The sequence below is a fragment of the Sciurus vulgaris genome (genome assembly GCF_902686455.1).
Source record: "Sciurus vulgaris genome assembly, chromosome: 8".
Classification (NCBI taxonomy): Eukaryota; Metazoa; Chordata; class Mammalia; order Rodentia; family Sciuridae; genus Sciurus; species Sciurus vulgaris.
Genome location: NC_136468.1, coordinates 32,188,810 through 32,209,696, shown reverse-complemented (window position 1 = coordinate 32,209,696; position 20,887 = coordinate 32,188,810). Strand labels below are relative to the sequence as shown.

Sequence of the window (20,887 nt, the reverse complement as noted above, 5' to 3'; positions counted from 1 at the left end):
TAAATTAAGCATCAGGCACGGTGGCACACACCTGTAATTCCAGCAACTGTGGAGGCTGAGGCAGGAGGATTGCAAGTTTAAGACCAGCCTCAGCAACTCAGTGAGACCCTGTCTCAAAATAAAAAGGGCTGGGAATGTGGCACAGTGGTAACTTAACCCTGGGTTCAATCCCTGGTACTGCATGATTATTATTATTATTATGTTAACTAATTAAAAAACTCAGTATATTTATGAAACACATTTGCTCCGAAACAAGTTTCAGTGCTTAGACAAGAAGTCAGGATTCTAAATATCAGGATTCAGCATAACTATCTGAAAGTCAAAAGCATGGAGGGCCCTCATCATGCCTCCATGTGATGAAACACTGAACTGGACAAACACCAAGTATGGGACCTGCACTGAAGAGAGCCTAAGCTAGGACCTCAGACCTCAGAGTGACACAGTGTTTTATCTGAATGTTTTATAATATAAAAACATTTCCTTTAGCCCAATAGTCTACTTTGGTCCAAATGAATGAAGTTGTTACTCAAGCAGAACTAAGACTACCATGTGGAAATGTAGGTATTATCTTAGAATCCATTAACTTAAACAGCAGAAATAAAAGCACAGATCAAGTGTCTGCTTTCCAGCCTTTCCTGCAGAAGTGGAGTCTACATCGGAAAATTAACAAGAACACCATTCTATATCAACAAAATAAGCCATGAAAACAATTACTAAAAGAAGGATATCTTGCCAGTTAATATAAACCAGGCAATGCATGCATACAGTGGCGCAATTCACACACGTTCCTGTTTTATGTAATCTCCCTACCAGCCTCCAGCTGTAATGGGTATTATAAAGGCATTATGAAGGAGGTCAAGGGATTAATCTAAAGTCCCATGAAAGGTAAGGAAGAAGTTCACAAATAAATCCACTTCATTTTCACCCCAACTGCTCAGAGACATACTCTAAGAGGTCTGTTGACAAAACGCCACGCCAATCAATCTGGCTTCTGCAAATTGTTCTGGGAATTTCTGATCTCAAATGCAAATGAGTCTCTCCAGAGATTAGTTTGTCAAAATGACTAAGCTTGTGTGTTAGAGCCGTCCCATCTCAAGATGACTGATACAAGAAAATGAACTGTACAAATATGCTCACTGGTACAGTTAACACATGCAAACAATTAAAATAGAAGGAAATATTATCGCTATCCTCCACAAACATGGAGAAATAACCATTCAGTTCAATTCAACTTCAATTTGGTGCTAGCCAAATGATACTTTAAACTGAACCAATTAAGTTCAGATGATTCTAATATTCACACAGACTGGGGTTTTTTAAAGAAAACTATCAAAAATGTAGGCAAAAGGGCAAAATAATAGATATAAAGTTTATTTAGGCCCTATGATGGTCAATTTTATGTGTCAACTTGACTGAGTAACAAGTTGCTCATATATTTAAACAGTACTTTGGGTGTGTCTATAAAAGATTGTTTTTTGATAACATAATCATAGACTGAATAGACTGTTCTCTTCAATGGGGGTGGGTTTCACCTAATCCACTGAAGGCCTGAATAGAACAAGAGCTGAATAAAGGAGTGTGATATGATATTTTGATTTTCATCCATTGTTTATGGCTTATAACTCCCTCCCCAAGTTAGGCCATTCTCTTGCACAAGAAAGAGAATGAAACCCTAATCTCTCTCTACCTTTCTATACTGGAGCCGATCAAAAAGAAACTGACCAACTCTCACTTATTAGTAGACTGTAATGAGACCCTGCTAATAAAAAATCCTCCACAAGTTTTGAGGTCATGTCTTTTGTGCTGACTGTGATGTGAGAGTATAGGGAAAAACTGATTTTCCCAAAAGGAGGAGAATTTGTTCTCTGTTTTTAAGCTGGGAGAAAGTCCCTGGCTGTGGACTGGAACCATACTATTAACTCTGCTGCTGATTTTAGATACTAGATTTCACAACCTCTAGAAATGCGAACCAACTCCTTATAACAAATTATTATTTATATAAAAAATTATATATCTACAAATAGTTTATTATAAGGAATATGTATCTACATGTCTATACTTATTACCTATACCTCACCTATTGGTTATTTCTCTGGAGAACCCCAGACTAATACAGATGTCCTGGAGTTTGGAAAGGAAAAAAGTTAAATTTCATCCCCAGAGCATTTAAAGTGAAGAGGAAAATGAGATAATATTGAAACCAAAAGAACAATAAGATAGAAGAGGCATTAAGATGTTACTTTGTTACATTTAAAAAAAATATGACATTAAAAAGAACTACTTGCAATAAATAACTGCACTTATGTAAATAAAACAGGGCAAGTGTTGGAAACCTTTTTCTGTAAGAGGGCCAGATAGTAGATACCTTTAAGCTTTCAGGACCATACAATCTCTATCACAAGGGTCCTACTCTGTAGCTATAGGTAGAAAGCAATAATCAATAATATAAAATAAGTCAACTGTGTTCTAATAAAGTTTTATTTATAAACACCAAAATGTGAATTTCATAAAATTTTTATATTTCACCAAATTATTCTTTTTTCAATCCACTTAGAAACATGAAAACCAATCTTGGCTTATGGGCCACACAGGCGGGTGGGTCATAATTTGCAGAGCCCTGAGACTGAGGAACAAAGAAAAAAAAAATTTTTTTAACTGGAAAAAAAAAAATAAAGTAGAAGAATAAAAAGCTTTTCTGACTATGCCCTAGTAGTCTAATTTTTTTTATGGATTATAATGCATAATATACAACTTCTATATGGCTGCTATTGGATCTCTTAGAAGTACTGCAACAAAAGTTGGGCTGATCAAACAATCTTAAATTAGTGCTCCATCAAACATTTTCATATTCAACTGTCTTTCAAAGAATATTTTGTATATTTTTTTGAGAAAATACAGGATGTTTCATCTTTGAAAGAAGGGAAAAAGCTTTCCCTTCCTATAGATGGCAGTTACAAAGGCAAGAATAAATCTAGACTGGAATGTTATAAATCTAGACTCTGTAATGTTTCCAAACCAATCCCATGAGGGATAAAGAATTGGGCAAATCTTACTAAATTTCATTTCATTGATTATTAAATTATGTTAGTGGGGAGAAGCAGACACCACTGTTTATGTAGGTGTTTACATGGGTTCATTTTTGTGATGGGCTTAAAATAGAGTGACCCCACTCAGTGCTTCTGATGTTACGATCAACTTTAAAAAGTTAAAAAGTTTAAATAGTTTAGTTAAAAAGTTTAAATATTTAAATTCAAAATTAGCCTTTTAAAAACCTTTCCTTTAATACTCTCGTGTAGTAATATGTTATCTCTATCACAGATATACACTACCATCAAGTAACCTGTCTCATCCAAATGCCACCGGACCTTCATTCTTGCCAGGCTAGTCAAATTGTGAAATAACAAAATGGAGAGGTGCAAGATGATTGCATTTATATGAAAGAACATTAACATTTAAAAACTCAGGATGCTCCCAGAGCTACTATTAAGTGTTACAAATACTGTGAATAGAATGTGGCATTTTTAATGCTAATTGCTTAAAGGTACAAAAATCCAATTATTAACTTAAGACTGTATTCAATGCTAGGACATTATTGTGATTTAGACATGAGGTATCCCCTCAAAGAACTAATAAGTTAATGTAGATTGTTGGGAGGTGAAATGACTAGATTATGAGAACTGTAACACAGTCAGTGGAATCATCCATTTGATGGATTAATAATTTGAAAGGACTACTGTACTGGGTGGTCACTGTGAGCAGGAAGAGTATGGATGGAGGATGGAGGTCACTGGGGCATGCCCTTGCAGATTTTATATTTTGTCCCTAGCTCCCCTGCTCTGCTTTCTGCCATGAGTTGAGCAGGTTATTCTGCCTCACTCTAAGCCAGAGTAATGGAGTCCACGCACCATGGACTCATATCTCTGAAACCATGAGCATAAATCAAACTTTTTCTTCTCTAAGTTTTTATTGTCAGGTATTTATTTTGATCTCAGCTAAAAAAAAAAAAAAAAAGAAAAGAAAAGAAAAACACTCTGATACTTAATTCTAAAAGATGCATGCATCCATTTAAAAGAAATTTAAAAGAATCTAACATTTGGGGCTGGGGTTGAAGCTCAGTGGTAGAGCGTTTGCCTAGCATGCATGAGGTCATGGGTTCCATCCTCAGCACCACATAAAAATAAAATAAAGGTATTGTGTACACCTACAACTAAAATATTTTAAAAAAAGACTCTACCATCATAACACACACACACACACACACACACGTATACAGTTTTTAAAAGTGTGCATGACATAATGATTAAAAGAAAATACTGTAATGACTAACAATTTTAAAAGTCTCCCAAGTTTTTAAAAGAACAGACTAAACTTAACATTTCAACTAGGGGAAAAAAGGTGCAAAAAAAATTCCCCCCCACTCTTTCTGCAAAGTGGCCCCAACAAAAGGCAAGACTGCAAACGACAGATGAAAAAATTGTAAATAATGGGTCAACTGAACCAATAAATAAGTCTTTGAGAATACATGTCATGTTCTATTGAAAACCATGGGAAGAAAGGGATATGGATACTCTATCACGGATTGTTAAATAGTTATCTGAATCAATACCATGATTTTTATTTTCTTAAGAATGATATTGAAATTATATTTAAAAGAAGACATATATCTAAATGTTCCTAACAAACAAAATTAAAGGTTAGTATGAAAAAGCAAAAGTGAGCAGGAAGTGTTTTTAACTTTCCTCTAGAATGTTAACCAATGTTAGAGATTAAACAAATGGGGTACACTGGAAGATCCAGCTTTCCTTTGCAATCCATAACTGTTACACCTTGCTTTTCATTTAGTTCTTTTACTGTCAACAGACAGAGTAACACTTCAGAAAACTTGTATCTGATCTACAGAAGCTTAGATAAAATTCCAGTCTCCTAAGGATAAAAATGGATAAAATACAGTTGTAATTACTCACTGGATTTCATTTAAAAACAGGTTAACAAAGGGGCACCATCAATTACAGAAGTGCCCTGCCTGAATCAACTGCACCAAAGACAGCGGAGAGAGAAGTAGCCAAGCCTGACAGACCACACACAGGACATTCTGAGAGCAACGCCAGTCAGCTCAATGTCAAAAATCTCATAGCACAACACCGTCTGGTCCACGTGAATCAGTCAGAGAGACCTAGTTACTCTTTCCTCTTCAGAAATGTAAGATATCCAATTTCTGAAATAATCCAGTTGATCAACAAGCATTTCACCATGTTTTCCAAAAACACTTTAAGGGATTAAAACTGAAATTGACCCATGTTCTGCTCTCCTTTCTCTAAATCTAACACAGCTAAGTAACTTTCCCCACCATGGAAGAAAGCACCAAAAGCAGGCAGGGTTGTGTTTCACCAAATCCTCAACAGTGAGGATTTGTTCTAACTTAGACATTCTCTCAGCACCCAATGCGCCACCACAGCTTTTTTTCTTGAGCTGCCAGCCAGAGTTGAGGCCTACCTTGAGGAGATTTGGTGTTTACCCTACCACCACTTCCTACAACGACTCAGCACAGGATGGTGTATGGCTGGTGTATGAGAGCATAAACAGCTAGCTGGCATTAGTGATGACTAGGGACTAAAAGAAAAGAATGATAAAAAGACAGAAATCAAACCATTATGCCACATCTGATGTCAGGGTGACATTAAGTAAATGTTCCAGTGGAACATAAGACCTCAAAACTGAGCCACTAATATAACATAAATGACTGGAAATGTGTAGGATGAAAATCACATGGGGTCAAGCTCAACACACTACACCTCAAGATGCCCTTTTGTTTGTGACGGGGGAGGAAGGGTACCGGGGATTGAACTCAGGGGCACTTGACCACTAAGCCACATCCCCAGCCCTATTTTGTATTTTATTGGGAGACAGGGTCTCATTGAGTTGCTTAGAGCAACTTAGGTTGGCTTTGAACTCCAGATCCTCCTGCCTCAGCCTCCTGAGCTGCTGGGATTAGCAGGCATGCGCCACTGCGGCCAGCTAAGCTGCACTTTTAAAACAAAGTCATCCATACAATCTTCATTACGAACAGATGTCAAGTAAGAACAACTTATATAAACTCTATTTTACAAATATTTTACATGGTGTAAGATCTGAAGAAATGTTGTTATATAATTCTTTTGTCTCATACCATATGCCTTATAATAACCCTTTGACAAGAGGGGCCCTTCTGTTCCTTAGACACCTAAAACCCTGTTATTAATTTTAAGAGGCACACTACTTCCCTTATCAACATGTCTAAACTCAAGATAAGGTTTACAACCACATTTCTGTTTCCTGGAATAATGGGGTACTTTACAAACTACAGTTGCACAGATTCAATGTAATATCCTACAAAGTCCTAACTACAGTATTACCTGCACCAGGGACATCAGAATCACTAATGTGCTTTTTTAAATGCAAATTCCAGGGTCAACCACAGACCTGGAGAACCAGAATCCCTAGGAATAGGGATTAAATTCCAGCATGTTTAACAAGCTCCCCAGTGATTCCCATTCATTTATGCTCAGATCTGAGAACTTCAGACCAAGAGAACAACAACGCAAATACTAAGAAAAGGTTATAGAAGGGAAAAAAAAAAAAAAAAAAAACAGATCCAGGTCGAAAAGGCCCAAAAGCAAAATTCATATAACAAGAATTTTCATTGTTTTTTGAACACCAAGTGGAATCAGCCTGTCTCTAGGCCAGATCTCCTATGGGGGTGAAAGAGGAAGAGGCAGGCAGTGAATATCTGGAGAAAACTGACAACAGGAAAGAAAATTCCAGTTTGCAAAGGTCAAAACACACTACTCGATTTTAAATTTCCCGAATGTCTTCTTGCATTTCTTCTCTTTTACCATAGCAAATTTTTGATTAAAAAGCTATCACCCAGTTAAGGGACTAGAATAGTGATTAGGTTTCTGTAACCCAGAGCACAAACATACCCAAATCAGAAAACAAGACAGAATCCTACAAAATGACATTCATTTTTGCCTGCTCCTACAAGAATTCTACAATTGTTTAAAGAGTATGATCTAAACAACCTTAATCCCTACTAAACCACTTTGGGGGAGATGGGTGGAGAGAAAAGGTATTATCAAGAATAATAACAAAAATAAAAGATTGGACTTATATCCAAAAAGGTAATTAAATATCCATATTTTAAATTGTTTTTAAAAATTAGGAAAAGGCACAAAATGATACATGGTAAACTTCTGTCCTCATCTCCTTTACACCAGATGAGAAGTTATAAGTTTCTATTCTGTGTAAGAACTTCTGGCACCCACCACACTTATACTGTCTTTAAACAGTCTGCAGAACTAACCTGCACAATGGTAGACATAATTCTGTCAGTCAAGCCTTGTACACAAAGAAATGGAGAAACAGCAGTTCCGTATGTCCAACAGCCTGGGATGAAATGCAATTAACATGCTATTTCTGCCTCAAAAACTAATTGCAGGTCAGCAACCATTTACAAATAGAAAGATGCTTCTAATATAATTTTTTTTTTCTCAAAACCTATCAACTGAAATGATTTTTAAAAATTCATTGCTGTTGACCAATATTCTTCAGAACTCAATGATCACTAACTCAGGTAATGAATGGTATCCTTGGTTAGGTGGCACACCTGACGCTAGAATACCACCTCAACAAGTCTTTAGAGATGATGATGAAAATTAGTACGATGTGACACACCGCTAGAAAGGTTCATATAACTTTCTCCCTGGCACACAAAAAACTCACCGGGGTCCATTAAAGGATGAATGGATAAATGCAATGTGGTACTGTAACCATTTGTGATTTTGGTTATGTAATTTGATTACCTATGTTGGTTGCTGTATCCAACACCACATTCAAGACCCAGAACTACTTTATTGCCATAAAGAAACTCCATTTTGCCTTTTTATGAGCATATTCACTCCATACAATGTGGGGATTTAGAAGTATTAGAATATTTAATTTCCTTGTCTGACAAGAAAATCAGCTCATTATATTTTAGGAGCTATATTTAAAAAAAAAAAAAAATCACAAAATCTTTAGAAGTTTAAAGACCCTCACTTTGTTCAACCTCTCTGATCAAATTAATAAAGTATTAAATGTGCTAATTTGGTCAATACCATTCATGAAGTAACTAAATACAAAACTGTTGCTTAAAAATCCAGATTATCAGATTCTCCCAAACAGGAACTCTTTTGGACTAGGCTCAGGACAAATTTTGCTACTGTACTAAGTTCTGAGCTAGACAAATTCTTTTGAAACATAAAACCAAAATTTTTGCTCCCTGGGTCAACTTTACAAAATGGGTATAAAGATAGGAGGTTAAATATTCACTGCCTTTGAGCAAATAAAGTAGCCTTATGAGGGCCCAGGCTGTCTTATTCATAGTATCCATGATAAATACCAGCACCTAGCAGGCACGCTAATATTTTTAAAAAAGTGTAAAAATATTTTTAAATAATGAGGCTTACCTTTAAAATCTTTATAGTGAAAAACAGATTTTTATGATCCCCTACAGGGAACACTACTTTTTGCCACTCTTTTATCTTTTTGAAATTCTCTCCAATTACCTCCTTTTTAATGTGACTTCACAAAGTATGGAAGATTAGTTAGCAATGCTTAAGGTAACAATATATATTAAAAGTCTGTGATTTTAATAAAAACATTGTTAGTTTTTAAGGTCACTTTAGTACAGTGGAATTCACTCTTATTTTTTCACTTTTGAAACAGAAGCCCCCTACTTTTTAAAAGTCATACTGATGATCTGGAGCTCCTGCAGACTAGGAGTTGTGGGATTAAAGGAATTAACTTTATTGAATAAAATTATTTTTATTTTCTTCCTATCAGGTAATGCTAGACATTAATGAGTTGAGAAAATAGTGAGAATCTGTAACACAAAGCTCCTAACATCTGTATAAAACAAAAAATTGACTTAACTAGTAAACAGGCAGAGAACTTAAGAGGCTAGCAGTCTCCAGAAGGAGGTACATGCCAATCATACCATCCAAACTGGATGATGATTTGCTAATTCTGCCATTTTCTTGTTGACAGGCATTTGTTAAATTGTTAACTTTTTTTTCTAAGTTAAATGGAGATCACTTGGAACTCTGTAAGGCACTGCTTGAATAATAGTAATGCTGCCCAAAACCTGAAAAATGCAACAGTATATCACTAGTCCTGCAAGGTGTTCACAGGTCCAGATGGTCTGGGATCTGCTATCAGCACCAACCTTTATTTCACTTTTCTGGAAGTTCGCATTTACATCTGTAAAGTTAGGAAAGAAGATAGGTAAAAGGACTGAGATGTGAGAAACATACACGTGGAAGTACTTGGCAACAGCGTTTAGCAATTAGCCGGCAATTTAAAATTATTTAGTGACATTGTATCCATATATTTCTCACTAAATAAAAAGACACTGAGAAAAAGTTCTATCAATTAGTTGTTCTGAAATAAACATATATTTAAGTAGAGGGTGATGAAAGCATCCCCCCCTCCCCCCATACACACACAAATTCATGGCTGAAGATACCAACCTCAATCCGTCAATCCACACTCATTATTTAAGTGTCAGGGCACTAGCCCTCACCCACAGTACAGAGCTGTGGCCATAGCAGACATGAACAGCACATTCATCAATGACACCAAACACCAATGGGCTAGATAGGTTTTTTGTTTTGTTTTGTTTTGTTTTTTAATAGAAAGTATCTCCAGTTTAGGAGACACTAAAACTTCGCAAGTGAGTCCAGACGGCCCTCCACGGAGTTCGAATCCAACACCCAATTCCAGCCCCGCCTCTTGGGGTCCACAGACTTGAACCCGGAGCTGGAGGCTCCGTGCGGAAGGCTTGCGCTCAGGTGCCAGCGGAGAGCCCAGCGCGGGACCCCGCGCCAGGTGCAGGCACCGCCCCGCCCTCCACGGAGCCGCGCCGGCCAGAGGATGCTCGCACCCGGGCTGCAGCCCCCGCCGCGGGTCGGCGGCGCCCTGGGTCCGGATCCTGACGCCGACGCGCCCCAGCGACGCGGCGCGCCCCAGGGCCCGTCCCCGGCCGGCGACCGCGGGGCACCGAGGACGAGGGAGAAGGTGGGTGTCGGGCTCCCCCATCCCTCCCCGGACCTCGCTGCCTCCCCGGGCGTCTCACCCGCCGTGCGCCCGCCTTTCGGCCTCCCTGCGCTCAGTCCCGCCGGAGGCCGATGGGAGCCGCCTCCAGCGCTCGCCTCAGCTTCCTCCCGCACTCCTCCGGCTTCCCCTCACCCCCGCGAGTGGCCAGGAGGAAGCCAGCTCGCCTCCGGGCCTCCTCCCACGCTTCCCCCGCCGCGACCAATGGGCCCCCGCCGTCGCGAAGCCGCGCCCGCCCCCTGGCGGTGGAGGACCGCGCGGGCGCCCGGCAGGCCGGAGGGAAGGGCCGGAGATCCGGCTGGCGCTGCGTCCCGCCCGCCACCCCCAGCCCCGCCTGGCTCAATCTAGACTTGCCACGTGGGAGCTGCCGCGTCGGCGGCCGGCAGCTGGGTGACATCCCAAGAGGAGGGAAAATGTGCCACGGCCTCCTCCCCGCCATTCACACACACACACAAACACAGCCTTAAAGGCAGAAATTTCAAAATTCCTCACCCCTTCCTAGCGATCTATCGGGGAGGGGATGGCCATGTCAATCTAGGACCTGAGGTGACTGTCTTTGATCTCCTGACATCTAGGTTACTGGTCATGAAAATCCTGTACGTCAGAGACATAATGAATTCTGGTAACCTTTAATGAAAACCCAAGGAGGAAACTAATGCTTGCATTTGCATGTCATTTTGTTTCTTTAAATTATTAGCAACGTTACAGTTAGAAATGTTTTTCTCTTCCGTTAGGACATTTTCCCACAATTGTACTGATAATTGAAAAATTATTCCAAATCTTATTGTACATAACCTGAGAACATAAAAACGTTCCATAAATCAGATTTCTATTCCAAAAATTTAATATTAACTATTCTTAGGATATTGATACAATCAATCCATGGTGTAAGAATTAAATTGCATGAAAGAAATAATAGGGTTTGACTATAGTAATGATTCCACCAAATATTAGCTTTCCTCCAAAAAAATAAAACATACAACCTAAATAATAGCTTCAAATTCTGGAGTCTAATCCTTAGTGAGGGAAGGAAGCAAGAAACACATTCTGAGTGCCTTCTGTGTGCCAAATATTTTTGCTATTGTACAGTACTTTGTGCTCTTCTCACAGATCAAAATAAATTTCGTGTGTATTATTATTATTATTAGTGATGCTGGGGATTTGAACCCAGGGCCTTACACATGCTAGGCAAGCACTCTACCAACGGAGCTATATATCCCCAGACCTGTGTGTATTATTTTAACAAATCAAAAAATCAAGACTCTAAAACTGAGTTTTAAAACCTTGCTCAAAAATACAAGATAGTAAGTTGTGAAGTTGGGACTCCAGCCTTGCTCCACCTTGTCCAGTCTAACAAAAAGGCACTTAATTATGATACCAAAAAAAAAAAAAAAAAAAAAAAAAAACCCTCCATATGTCTCCTCTTCAATCCCTTTGTCCCACTGAAATAAATTATGAAAACTCTTGAGTCAGTCGCTATTTGTGAAAGAGTATTTTGCTTTATAATCCAACTGGCCTGTTTGGAAAGTGCATTCATCTTATTCTGATAGTACCATACCTGAAACAATCCCTGTACCCAGAGCATAGTGTGCTTGATCGTCCATTCCCATTGACTGTAAGATGCTTAGAACCCTTTGGTAGGCAATGAAATTAACAACAGTTGTTTTTGTTTCATTGAACAGAACAAAACCAAATTTCATAGCACATCTTGAGGATAAATACCATTCTTGAAACATGTATAAAGTATTAGGTGCAGTGGTTACTCTGTGTCTGTGTACATGTCCTGGGTTACATTGTAAACTGTGTTTCTTAATATCTGGTGCAATGTTTTAAAAGTTGATAAATCACTTCTTTAGAACTACTATTAATCAGCCCCTTGTTCCACCTATGAAAGGGTAAATATAACTTCCTTCTTTCATTTGCCAGGAGGCAAGGGAGGCAGGGGAAGTAATCAAGATTAATGATTAAGTTTAATAAGAATACAGAGAACTTCACAGCTTCCAGAAATATAAGTTAAACAGGGTTACTATGTGACATATTAGGTATTGACAGTTTGTGTTTTTAAAGCCATCATTTCTCAAATAATTATGATGTACCAGATCCTTGTCTAAGAATTTACATATAGTCACTCATTTAATCCTTGCAAACCTACATATACATACAAGAAAAATATAGGAGTAGAACAGGATTGCCAAAGGTCCTACTGCTAGGCTTTCACAGAACCAAGGCTGAAATCCATATGCCTAACTTCAAAACCCATCTCTTTTGTTTGCTTGGAAAAAACATCCATTCTCTCTTCAATGGATGCAGGGTTTTATGTAAAACTATAATCTGTACTTATTCCCATATAAGAATTACACAATATTATTAAATATAAAATGTATGAAAAACCTCAGAAATTGAATCGTCCCACTCCTTAGCAGAATGGTCCACTTGACATCATTTTTCTGTATACAGAGAAGAAGATTGTATACAAATATGGTTACCCAAAATTATTCTCATTCCTCTAAGTTCAGGCCACTCTTGCTATCAATAAGTGATATCTATATACCATCCTTGTGAACCTTCATTGACCCTGGGAATGGTCTAGACCAATAGGATGCCTTGGAGGTGGTGCTGTGTGACTTCTGATATTAGGTTTTAAGAAGCCTTGTAGCTTCCATTTTTATTCTTCTGAGATCTAGTTACCATATATAATAAAGTAGTCTACTGAACAATGAGAAACTTAACATACAGAAAGAAGTCCTGGCTATCCCCAAATCTTTCCAGCCACACCAGCCGAGGCACCAGATATGTGAGTAAAGTCATCTTGCATGTTCCTGTCTGCTATGCTTTGGATACAAGTGTCCCCCAAAAGCCCATGTGCCAGGCACTGTAGGGAGATGGTTGAACCTTAAAGAGGTAGAGCCTAGTGGGAGGAAGTTAGGTCACTAGGGGCATGTCCTTGAAGAGAATATTAGGACCTAGCTTTTTCCTTTCTTTCTCTTGTTTTCCATCCATGATGAGATGAGTAACTCGCTGCCTCCACCATGTACTCCCACCATGATGTGCTACTTCATCACAGACACAAAAGCAACAGGCCAATAGATTACGTACTGAAATCTCCAAAATGATGAGCTAAAATAAATGTTTTCTTCTCATATGTTGATTATTTTAGTTAATTTATCATAGTAACAGAAAACTGACTGACACACAGTACTAGCTAAACTCCTTATTAGGAAAGTGGTTCTAGACAATATCAGCAGAACTGCCCAGCAGAGACCAGCTAACCCACAGAATCTTCAGAAATAGCATACATTTTTATGTTTTCAGTTGTGAAGTATTGAATAGTTTGTTCCATGCCGATAAAAAACTGAATCACTCAGGAATGGGTGTGTAGGGGGAAAAAAGTTGATCACCTCTAGGAGTAGGGATTACATTAAAAAACTAAAACATGTTTACATTGGATTATAAGCTTATGTCTATGGAAAAATGACCAGAAACTTGCCCAGTTTTTAAAGAATAGCAGTGGAGAGGAGGAGTAAAAGTGGTGGATTTTATATTCATATTGAATAAAATGCAAAACCCAGATGGGGTTTTAAAACTGTTGTTCAGAAGTTTCATAAAACTGTGCATTCAGAACTTTCAACTTTATCATGGCCTATAGGTAAAATAATATTGTTTGGATGTGAGGTGTCCCCCAAAAGCTCATGTGTGAGACAATTCAGGAAGGTTTAGAGAAGTGATTGGGTTGTAAGAGTCTTAACCCAATCAGTGGTTTAATTGAGAGGGATTAACTGTGTGGTAACTGAAGTGGTATTATTCAACTGGAAGAGGTGGGAATTGGGGTGTGTACTTTGGGGTACATATTTATATCTGGCATGTGGACTCTCTTTGCTTCCTAATCAACATGTGAGCTGCTTCCCTCTGTCATTATATTCTGCCTCACCTCCAGCCCCGAGGAATTGGAGCCAGCCTTCTGTGAACTGGGACCTCTGAAACTGTGAGCCCTCAAATAAACTTTTCCTTCCCTACAGTTATTCTAGTTGGGTCCTTTTAGTCACTGCAGTGAAAAAGCTGACTAGAACAAATACAAAGAAGTTGGAGAGCTGTATTTGACATATTATTGATACAGTCTATAAGTTGTTCAATTTACTGAGACATGTAAGATACAATACAATCCTTTAATAACAAATTTATCTTTCATGAAAAAGCGCTCCTGAATTTTCAATATACTGCTTCTTTTCTATTAACAAACAATAAAATTTTAGATTCCATAACAATTCGAACTTTTAAATTATATTGTTTTAATTCCACTTCTAGTGGACTCTGATTTGTATTAATCCTTTTATAAGTCTTTCTTGTTTGTTGATTTTTGTTTATTTGTTTGTTTTTTATAGTTCTGGGCACTGAACCCAAGGCCTTGCACATACCAGGCAAGTACTCTTCCACTGATATCCTTCCCCAGAGCTGTATAGGTCTTTCATTGTGGGAAAATTTGGCATTTTTATCTGTTATTAATCATTAGGTGATACATTGTATATATATCCCAAATCTCTAAAGCGTTTTGGAATAGTGACTACAAAGTAATCACTATTTCTATGTCCTCAAAATTATATTCAAATGTATATTTTAAATAATTACTAAGATTGTTGGATTTTGCAAAAGAATAATTTATAATTCTGTCTTATAAAATATTACTTATTATAAAAACTTCTGACTATTAAAATCTAAAAAAAGTGTTTTTAAAATTCATAAGGTAGAGTTAATATCTGCTGAGCAAAGATGCAGAAACCCCACATCAGCCTAAAAACACACACACACATGCACATGTGTGTGCACACACATACATTCCTTGCACATACATAACATACACACAGTCTATAAGATATTTTAAAATTTATATTTTTCAGACCTTGGGAGGAAATGTTTTTAAATTTTTCACTGCAACAGAACAAATGAGAAAATGTGAGTATACCTGTGACACTCATATAATTCTCAATAAATGAAATAAAATAAGCCTCCAGTCATCTAAAAAACACTTCTGTCCACACTTCATTAAAAAAAGGAAAAAGTCAGCCAAAAAATCCTCCCAGAAGAAGCAAGTGAGCAAATACTGACCACTTTTCATTTTTTCCTAAAACATAATTGCTTAGGCCTGTGACTTCAGTTCTTGATGAAAGAACTTAGCATGGAAACCCTTTAAACACAAAAGGTCTCAATGACTGTAATATTTTTATTAAACATTAATACCTTGAGTTACAGAAAATCGAATGTACTGTTTGCTTTGAAAGACAAAACAGTAGGAATATAAATAACCAAATATCATCCAATTGTTAGTACTCACTAAGATTGATTCTCTTAATAGATTTCACGATCACTACAGATAGTTCAACAACACTCCAGAGGCCAAACTCCCATGTGATCACAACAGATCTAAGAAATATACAAAAAGCCCAACAATCAGATTAAATAAAACAAAACAAAACCTATTGCATATGTTGTTTGCAATCTTTGTGTACTTTTTCCAGAATATTATCTCCCTTAAATTTGTGGGATCTCTTCTTAATATTACTTATTTCAATATCATCTTCCCAAAGAATTACTTAGAAACATTGTGCTATGGTTTAAATCTGAAATGTCCTCCAAGGGCTTATGTGTGAGGCAATGCAGTAATGTGCAGAGGTGAAAAGATTGTATTATGAGAGCTGTACTCATCAGCAGATTCATTCACCTGATAAATTGAATGAACTACTGAGTGATAATTGTCAGTGGGTGGGATGCGGCTGAAGGAAGGAAGTCACTAAGGGTGTGCCTTTGAGGACTATATCTTGCCCCTGGCTACATTCCCTTTCCTGGTTGCCATGAGCTAAGCAACTTTCCTTCGCCACACCCTTCCACCACCATGAGGTTTCTGAAAATAAATCTTTCTGCCTCTAAGTTGTTCTTGTCAGGTATTTTGGTCACAGTGATGAAAAGCTAACTAATACACATTGGAAACCCAAACAATTCCATTAACCCTCGGTTGGTATACCCTGCCAGTATTTTGTGTGTAAGCAAGACTTTCATTGTTGTATCCATGATCAAAATAGAAAACAGAATCACTCTACCCATCCAAACTTCTTTTTTCAACTGTATTTCCCATTCTAGTTCAATTTTGAATGCAGTTTTTTTCACTCCCCATCCCCAACGACCCCTATTATATCCGAGCTATTTTAAGCTTAAATAGTAAAAGTTAGTTATGTATGCCTTAATCTTCATTTTTTTTTTTTTGGCACTTTTATTTTGAAAGATTCTTTGTAGAACTGCTGTGGCCTCAATGAGTCTTGGGTTTATGTTTTAAAATGGAACTTATTTACCCAGAGAAGTTCTGCTCAAATATAGCATCTGGTGTTTTGCAGAGTTTTATTCAGTAGTCAAAATTTCCATCTCTATTCATGAAGCCAAAGCCAGGGAAATTGCTCACTTCACTGAAAAACCAGGAATGTGAAAATTTAACCTTCAGAATCTGGGGATTCTAAGATAATCTCACCTTCCAAAACCTCCCTTCTCCTCTGTGCCTCCAGGCCACCCTCCCTGCCCCCATCATGTGTTAACTCTACGACTTGAAGGGAGGGGGTTGGGTTTGGAGTCAGAGGAATTTGGAACCTTGCTGAATTTATTACTGGCTACCAAGTGACCTCAGACAAGTTGCTTAGTTTGTCCAAAGCAGTTTCATCCCTGTAAATGAGAACAGTAACGATTCTCCCACAGTCTTTTAGTTTATTTTATCTTGTTTGTGGAGAACATTTTAGTATAGCTTTTACTGTAGGAGATGAAACTCACTTGTCATCAGATTTGTGGTCCCAGAACATTCCTGAACATCCTCACCTATTTTCCCCTTATTTGAATGCAAATGTTGAGGTATCTGCTCATCAGTTCAGGCTGCCAATTGTCCTGGAACTTATTTGCATAGTCTTCCTTAAACACTCTCCAAAACTCTCAGGATTCATTTTTGCAGAAATGTTTTTGCTTGGTTCTTTTCTGTACTACTCTTCACAAGATCTGTGCTGATTGGCAGGAACTGACATCTTGTGCTACCTCCAACCCTGCAGAAGTGTCACCTCTCCATTATTTGTGGTACAGTCTCTGGTGCTCATGCTCATCACTGACCTATTTACCTTCTTCCAGGTTTCCAGAGGCCACAATCTGTACCAGTATCTTAACACCTTAACTGCTTATGCTCCCAAATCCGTCCCCCACATACCAAATCCTCACACAGTTTCTCACTGTCCCTTATAGAGACAGAACTTTATCTAGAGCCTCTTGAATGTGCCAGTTCATTTTTCCCACCAAGCACTTAACATATGATTTCATTTTAAAACTTCTCCTTGGTATCTTTGAGCATTTCCTGGTACAATAATTAGATATTTTCAGCACAGAAAAGATTTTCTTAGTGTGAGGCACAGAAAAGATTTCCCCAAGTATTCATGGAATTAATTAATTTCCTATGGAGGACAATTTTGAGTCTGGATGACCCCTGATATTTCTTAATATATTATATTTCTTAATATTCATTTTCAAGAAAATATACACCCCCTGACAAGCTTGTTATCCATCTGCGTGGTCCTGTCATCTCAATAATGTTGTATGTATGGACTCAAATGGCGTGTAACCTTTTTGAAGGGGCTTTTGGCACTCAGCATAATTCCTTTAAGATTCACCCATTTTCTATCCTCAAGAATAACAGAAAGAAGGGAAGGGGGTGGATGTGGTTAAAAGGAAACAGAGTTTTCTTGTGGCAATAAAGTATTGGTATATCTTGACTGTGGTGGTGAATGTAGGTACCAACACTGGTCATCAAATTACAAAACCAAACACACACACACACACACACACACACACACAAATGGTTACAAGATTGAAAATATGAATAAGATCAGTGGATTTTTATCTATGTCAATATCTTTATTGGGACATTGCACCATGGTTTTGCAAGTGGTTGGCTTTTGAGGAAACTGGATAAGGGGTTCATAGGCTCTCTCTATTAATCTTAGGACTGTATGTCAATCTCCAATGATTACAAAATATAATGCCTAATTAAGAACATGCTACAGGAATTTGTAACTATTAGAGCAAAACAACATTCTTGAATAATCTTATAACTTGCTGTTGATTTTTTTGTCAGAGCTTGAGGGATTTTTGTACCTTTATTAAATGAGTACCAAAAAAAGCCTGGGGTAATTGTCCTTTTAGCATCTAAGATACAGTGAAGTGATGGAGACCAGTTTCTGTAAACAACCCAAAAGAATGACAGGTATATTAGTTATGTAGGGATGCCATGACAAATTACTACAAAGTGGTATACACAACAAAAATTAATGTTCTCCCAATCCTAAACCGAAATCCAAAATCAAAGTGCGGGCTAGGCTGAGTTCTCTTTGGAGGCCCTAGGGGAGAATTCTTCCTTGCCCTTCTAGTATCTGATGCTAGTATTTAGTATCTAGATGCTCCTAGGCTTACAGGTGCATGACTGCAATCAATGTGCCCACCTTCACATGACATTCTTTTTTCCCTTACTTTCTTCTCTTTTTCTATGTCTTATAAAGATACTTGTCATTGGATTTAGGCCTCACTCAAATAAGAGGATGATCTCTCAAAACCCTAATTAATTCCATCTGCGAAGAAAGTACTTTTTAAAATAAGGTTATCTTTCAAAGTTCCAGGGGTTAGAACATGGACATATCTTTTGTAGAGAAGTACACCATTTAACCCCTCTATTAGCAATAGTGGATTCATCCCCTATTCTTTCAAGAAATATTCTTTCAACATCTAATAGGAATATAACACAATCCTACAAATGATATTCCATGCACCATTGCAGTTCAACAGTTTATAGTCACATTGTGGAGAGAATGCATAACAAAGCTTAACAACAGTGAATGCAAGGAATGTATAAATACTACTGAAGACCATGGTCAAGTATAAGAGATAAGAGAAGCCTGGTCCGTTGTAAACTGACTTTAGGAGGATTCATTCTTTTGCATGTGGACATATTTATTCTAGTACCATTTGTTGCAAAGTCTATCTTTGCTCCATTTATTCTCTTTGCTTTTTTGTTAGACTAAGATTAGTTGACTATTTTTATGTGGGTTTATTTTGGGCTCTCTATTTTGTTCCATTGGTATATTTTTGTTTTTTCCACTGTCTTTTTCTATAACAGAGTATCATAAACTGGGTAATTTACAAAGAAAGTAAGTTTATTTAATTCACAATTCTGGATGCTAAGGAAGTCCAAGGACATAGCTGTGGCATGGCAAGGACATTTGGATTGCATCATAACATGGTGAAAGGTGAAAAGGCAAGAAATAACATGCAAAAAAGAAAGCATGAGGGCCAGATTCACTTTTATAACAACATACTCTTGCCAATAATTAACGCACTTCCACAATAAAGGTGTTATTCAATTCACAAGGGCTTTGCCCCATGACCTGATTATCTCTCAGCAGTTACCTCTCACCTCCCAACAATGCTGGAGTGGAGATCAAACTCCCAAAAAATAAATTTTGGGGATACATCTAAACTACAGCAAACTACTCTCTTGATTAATGGAGCTTTACAGTAAGTCTCAATGTCAGGTAGTTTCAGTTCCCCAACTTTGTCCTTTTCCTTCAATATTGAGTTGCCTATTCTAGGTCTTTTGCCTCTCCATATAAAATTTAGAATCCATTTGTCAGTATCCACAAAATGATTGCTGATATTGAGGTTATGTTGAATCTATAGAAAAGTCAGGTGGAATTGGCATCTTGAATGATGTTTTCCTAGCCATAAATATTCTTTTATGATTTCTTGTTATGTAGTTCTTTTACGATATCTTTCATCAGAGTTTTTTGGTTTTCCTCATAGAGATTTTGTACATGTTTTGTTAGATTTATGCCTACATATTTCATTTTGTAGGGTATTAATATATAGCTCAGTGTTTTTAGTAGAATAGAGGAAGGAGAATAGGGGAAGGAGGAGGAGAGAGAAAGGAAGGGCACTAGGGATTGAAATAGAATACATTCCATGTCTGAATGATTTTGTCAAAGTAAACCCAACTGTAATGTATAACTGTAATGCATTAATAAAAGAAGAAAAAACAAACAAAAAATACTATCATGTTTTTAGTTTCAGATTCTATCATTCCTGTATGATATGTAGGAAAGCAATTAACACCTGTATGTTAACCTGGCATCCTAAAACTTGTTATAAACCTCCAGGAGTTTTTCATTTGTTTGTTTGTTTTTTTATGATGGGCAGGGAGTCAATTCTTTCAGATTTTCTAATGATGATTGTGTCATCTGCAAGCAAAGAGAGTTTTATTTCCTCTTTTTTCAACTTGTATACTTTTTAAATTTCTTTTTCTTCTCTTACTGTATTAACTTGAACTTCTAGCATGATCTTGAAATGGAGGGGTGAAAGGGCACTGTTGTCTTCTTCCTAATATTAAATAACAGGAACATTTTGAATGTGTCACCATTGAGTATGATGTTAGTTCTTGGGTTTTTGAAGAAGTTCTTCATCAAGTTTGGAGTAGATTTTTTGTATTCCTAATTCACTGAGAGTTTCTATCATGGATGGGTGTGGGTTTTGTCAAATTCTTTTCCCATATCTATTGACAATATATGTTGTTGTTGTTGTTTTCCTGTGAGTGTGATAGATTTTATTTTTTGATTTTCAAATATTAAACCAGCCTCACATACCTGGGGAAAACACTCCTTACCTCTGTTGTATACTTATTTTTATATATTATGGAATTCAA

The 20,887-nt window shown here is 37.4% G+C and overlaps 1 protein-coding gene across 3 annotated transcripts in view; it reads right to left on the bottom strand.

Moving 5' to 3' along the window:
- FAM3C (FAM3 metabolism regulating signaling molecule C) overlaps nucleotides 1-10,314 on the bottom strand; it is a 48,245-nt gene extending 37,931 nt beyond the window's left edge. Inside the window, exons 1-2 of one of the 3 annotated variants that reach the window (XM_079152541.1) lie at nucleotides 10,151-10,314; nucleotides 9,161-9,276 (exon numbers count right to left, since the gene is read on the bottom strand). The gene's annotated coding sequence lies outside the window, so the exon portion shown is untranslated. The remainder of the gene's footprint in view (nucleotides 1-9,160; nucleotides 9,277-10,150) is intronic. The other 2 variants (XM_079152542.1, XM_079152540.1) reach the window with 2 other exon arrangements.
- Nucleotides 10,315-20,887: the final 10,573 nt, after the last annotated feature.